Source organism: Arvicola amphibius, chromosome 5 (genome assembly GCF_903992535.2).
Source record: "Arvicola amphibius chromosome 5, mArvAmp1.2, whole genome shotgun sequence".
In the NCBI taxonomy this organism is placed as follows: domain Eukaryota; kingdom Metazoa; phylum Chordata; class Mammalia; order Rodentia; family Cricetidae; genus Arvicola; species Arvicola amphibius.
The window spans coordinates 98,879,848-98,885,416 of NC_052051.1; positions in this window are offsets into that span (position 1 = coordinate 98,879,848).

Genomic DNA, 5,569 nt, shown 5'->3' on the forward strand with positions numbered 1-5,569 from the left:
ATGATTATTGCTATCCTTAAGGTCCATTCCTGTTCCTGAGTTTGAATTCTTTGAGCTTCCCCCCCCCTTTGCTCCCCCACCTGCCCAGGCCAGAATACGTTAAAGGAATTTTTTAAAGGAAGTCTTAGTTTTACAACCCTAATTATTGCAATGGAAACTTCCTTGTTTCTGGTAACTAGGAGGACCACCCAGAAGGCATGCATAGAATTGTAAACTTTATGTTCTTATCTCAAAAGATAAGTTTTTATAGATTTTATTTTTGCTCTGTACAACCAGTCACTTGACGTTGGTACTAGTAAGTAAAGATCAAGATAGATGTCAGTTGCTGATCTGTAATTACTCTAGTGAATACCTTCCATGTGTCTGCCTTTCTTATGTTCCAGGCCCTTCCTAAGCATGGTGGAGGTTGGACCAATACCCTGTATTCATATCCATAGTACAAAACACGAGACTCGGGAGGAGGTAGAGGGACAGTGAGTAGAAGGTCCTGGGCCCAATGAAACCTTAATTTCAATGAGCCCATAATCCAGAAGCAGTCCATTTGTCATGGGCATCTGTGGCTTGCACTTTCTTGGCCTGGTGTGGTGGACCCATGGTGTAATGTCAGCTGTCTTCACCACTGTGGGAGCAGAGAGTCACCTTGTAGACTTCTTTCCCGGTTATTTCCAGCACCCTCTGGCTCTTCTCCTGACTCAGATGGCATCAATGGAATAACAAGGGGAAGCTGGTGTGGACCCAGAGGTCAGCTGGGTCTCTCAGATAGTTTAATGAACAGCTGTATGGAGAACTGGAGGGTCTGTAATGACTTGAGAAAGGAATGGTTAGGCAGTTTTCCCAACTACAGTTCTCTGGGCCAGGGAAGCACCTAGGGAGATCTTTCAAACATAATTTCGTAATGGTAAAAGTAAAATGCTGTGGATCCCCAAGTGGCTGCAGCCGGCAGTTGGCCATGAGACCACTGCAGGTCCCCAATGTAATGGTTGTTCTATTTCTTTAAGAGACAAGCCATGCCCACTTCCTCCCCCATCTGCTGAGGCAGGCGGGTCTTCCTTCCTGCTTACAGGCTTAGTCTCTCTCTTCTCTCCATCTCCCTCTTGGAGAGGCAGCTTTGGTCTCTCTCCCTCTCTCTCTCCCTCTCCCTCTTCTTCCTCTCTCTCTCTCTCTCTCTCTCTCTCTCTCTCTCTCTCTCTCTCTCTTTCTCTCTGCCTCTTGCTCTTCTCCCCTTCTCCCTTCCCCTCCATAACCCCCCTGAATAAATATCCAGCCTTACTCTGCATGTCATGCCTATCCATGTCTCTGTCTCTTGCCTGCCCGCCACATGTCTCCCTGCCTGGGACTAGCACTGCTCGGAGACCAGCAGCTGTCTCTGCCTGGGACTGGCTGCTCTCAGGGCCCGCTGCCTGCTGCCACATGGCCCACTACCACTGCTTGTGGACCTACAGCATTTCTGCTGCCTGCTGCCTTGGGGAATCCTGCAGCATTTTTAATTTCTCCATTACACCCAAGATGCAGGTAGCAGGCAGGGAGCCACATGGTAGGTGAGAGACAGATGATATAGGCATGCCATGCAGAGTGAGGTTGGATATTTATTTCATGGGTTATGGAAATGAAGGGGAGAAGAGAGGAGAAGGGAGAGACAGAAGCTGCCTTTTTTCAGAGGGAGATGGAAAAAAAACTCAGACTGGAAGCTGAAGATCAGCTTGCCTAGGTGAATGGGGGGGGGCATGGCTTGTCTCTTAAAGGTACAGAGCAGACCATTACAGATCTCATAGTGGTGCAAGTTCCTCCCTGTATGGGGTGCAGTGGGCCCAAAGCAATGCAAAGGAAGGAGGTCATTTCCTTCTTTGTTATACTCTACTAAGATTTTTTTATTTTTATTTTTATTTTTATTTTTTTTAAATATTTATTTATTTATTTATTTATTTATTTACTTATTTATTTATTATGTATACAATGTTCTTTCTGTGTGTATGCCTGCAGGCCAGAAGAGGGCACCCCATTACAGATGATTGTGAGCCACTATGTGGTTGCTGGGAATTGAACTCAGGACCTTTGGAAGAGCAGGCAATGCTCTTAACCACTGAGCCATCTCTCCAGCCCCTAAGATTTTTTTAAAGTTTTTTTTAATGTTGTATTTTTTTAACCTGGCCAGATCTCTAAGTGCACAATAAAGTTTTAATCTAAGTCTAAAAGCTTTAGCTATTAATGAAGAGGTGTGGTGCTTTGAAAGAAAATAGTTCCCAAAGAGAGTGGGACTATTAGTAGGTGTGGCCTTATTTTAGCAAGTATTTCACTGTGGATTCAGGCTTTGAGGTCTGATATATGCTCAAATTATGCGCAGTGGAACAGACCACTTCCTGTAGCCTGTGAGTCAAGACTTAAGAACTTTCAGCTACCTCTCCAGAAGAATGTCTGTCTTCGTGTTGTCTTGCTTCCCACCATGACCATCATGGTTTGAACCTCTGGAAACAAACAACCACAATTAGATGTTTTCCTTCATAAGAGTTGCCATTGGCATGGTGTCTCATCACAGCAGTAGAAGCTCTAACCAAGACAGAAGTTGGTGCCAGGAGTGGGGTGTTGCTGTGATAGCACTGACTATGCATTTGTTTGGAAGAATTTGACTCTGATACTTTGGGTTAAGAAAGCAGTGGAATGCTCTAAGCACTGCTTCATGGGCCATACTAGCAGGAACATGGAAGACAGTGGTGCTGAGTGTGGTTTGATGAGCTGTGGGGGGGGCTACCTCAAGAGGTTTCAGAGGAGAAAATTTTAGTATGTTGTCTAGAGATTCTTCTTGTGATATTTTGGTGAAGAATGTAGCTGCCTTTTCCCCTTGTCCAAAGAGTCTGCCTGAGGCTAAGGTGAAGGGTTTAGGTTAATTCCACTGGCAGAGAAAAATCTCAAAACAGCCTAGTATAGATTCTGTCATGTGGCTAATGGTTGTTCTAATGGAGATTTATAATAAAAGGGAACAAGCTGAGCTGGATAAATTACAAAATATAAGATTTGTGAAGAAAAGGAGCACCAGGAAGTGGAGTGGAACCAAGTGTTCAGGGAGACAAACAAATTAAGAAATGGAATAATGGGAGTGGTAACCTCAGGGCAAGATCCTACCCAGCTAAGTTTCCATTGTAAAAACTAATTGAAGAAAAACTTAGAGGAAGACACGGTAGTACACACCTTTATTTTTTGTAGTCAGAAGGCAGAGGCTGATGGATCTCTGAGTTTGAGGACATCCTGGTCTACAGAGCAAGTTTCAGAACAGCTAAATTTAGGCAGTGGAAAAAATATTAAAATCAGAAAGGTAGTAAAGATGTAATTGAACAAGTGGGCAATGTTCCAGCCCAGGCAAGCAGCAGAACTTGGCAGCTTTGGACATATAATTCTAGCGTTAAGGATAGATGAAAGGGACTATGGAATTTGCATCCACAACTAAGGAAAGCTGCTGAGGCCAGGCACGTGCCATGGGTATCCCTGAATTGAATCCTAGAGAGGCCATTGTGTGAAGCTGTGAAGTTGAAGCCTGGATTGCTTTGGAGATCCCAAGATGTTAGAGATGCCAGAGACATGGAATACCTGACAAGGAAAACTGCTGACAGGGAATGAAAACAGCTCAAGAGAAAGAAGTATGTTGCAGATGCCAAAGCTGAAAGGAGTTGGAGATCTGAAAAGGGTTTTGACATCAGACATGGAGATGCAGAGTTTGGAGTTTGCCCAGTAGGTTTTGGGTTTTGTTTTGTTTTCTCACTATGCTCCCTCCCTTGTGTTTTAGAGCATTAAAGTGTATCCTGTGCCATTATATGTTGGAAGTACGTGATTTGCTTTTTTATTTTTATTTTATAGGGGATTAAAGGTAAGAGATTGTATGAACCCCTTAAGAGACTTTGAAATTTAGACTTCTAAATAAGTGTGAGACTGTTGTATGAGACAAGGGGGACTATTGGCCTTGGACTGAATGTATTTTTGCATTATGATATAACTACAAGTATTTGGGGGTCAGAAAGTGGAAAGCAGTGGTTTGAAAGGAAGTGGAACTATTAGGAGGTGTGTGTCACCGTGGAGACAGGCTCTGAAGAGGTTTTGGCTATCAAAGCCAAGCCATATTTGGAACTCATTGCTAAGGGGAGGCCATATCAGGAGATCGGTTCCTGGAGGAGCTTTTTAGCTACTGTTTGAGCAGTTTTAGATTAGGTGGAGAACACTTTTTACCCACACTGAACAGATATCTGGCAAACAATTTTATCCTTCCCCAGCAGGTCAGATCTTGGTGGAGTCAGTTTTCTCTTAATTCACCAGGGTGTTGGTCTCTCCTTTGGACCCCTTCCTGCCAAAGGGCTCTCTGTTTTAGATTTACTTGATCACAAAGCTGGCATCTGGCTGAGATATATACTACAAGAATATTCATTCAGTTCAGTATGAGACTGAACTGAGCAACTCAGAAAATTTTGTGGGCCAAAAGGTTTATTGCGTGAATAAACCTGGTGAATCTTAGATTTTTTTGTTTGTTTTGTTTAGTTTTTTTTTCAAGACAGGGTTTCTCTGTGTAGCTTTGGCTGTCCTGGAACTCACTCTGTAGACCAGGCTGGCCTCTAACTCACAGAGATCCACCTGTGTCTGCCTTTAGGCACTGGCATTAACGGCGTGCACCACCACCGCCAGGCCAGCTGAAGGTTACCATCATCCTGCTAGTTGTTTTTAGGAGAGTGTTCTTTACCTCTAGTGTCCTCCAGAGAGTCCCCCTGGGCTGAGTCAGAAGGAAAAGAGAAGGTTCCACTCCAGTCTATTTAATAATGTATGTATCCTTTTCAATCAATGACCCTTAAAACCTATCATTCTCTGAAACAAAACAAGAAGAAATGCACCTGGGCTAGGCATGGGATTACTGCCAGACAATGGAGCCAGTGTAGAATAGATTTTCTCTTCTGTCCACTACTGACCAAAGAGACTTTAAATAACTCTGCTAGGTCCTTTTTGAAGGATTAAAGGCAGCTGCTAAGTAGATTTCCTTTGTCACACAGTCATTCCCAGATAGAAAAAAAGTTATAAAAGTTAAAAATAAAGGTTTAAATAGGTCCCAGTTGCTGGAGGTAGATTGAAGGGGGTTTAACAACAGAGATTGATGGACAAGAACTTTTGCTTAAACTGAAAGTCACCATTACCTTTTCTGATGAAGAAATGCAATCAGATTTACAGATGCCCAACAAAATGATGGCATTTCATCCTCTGTCAGAAAAAAAATCAGTGCCTCAGGACTGGCCCAGTACCAAGCTCCTATTATTCAAGTGACCAGTTCAGCCACCTCCCTCAAGATTAAACAATACCCAATGACCCTGGAAACAAAACAGAAATTGCAGTTCATATTGCCTGGCTTGAAGAGAAAGACATCCTGCTGCCCTGCCTATCACCCTGGGATATACCTCTCCTGCCTAAGGAGAAACTTGTGAACTGATTCCCATGAGTCTGATTCTCCTAGAAGAACAGGTGTACATTGCCTTGGATATGAAAGAAACATTCTTAAACCTCCCATTGACAGAGGTGAATCAACCCATCTTTGCTTTTAAATGGA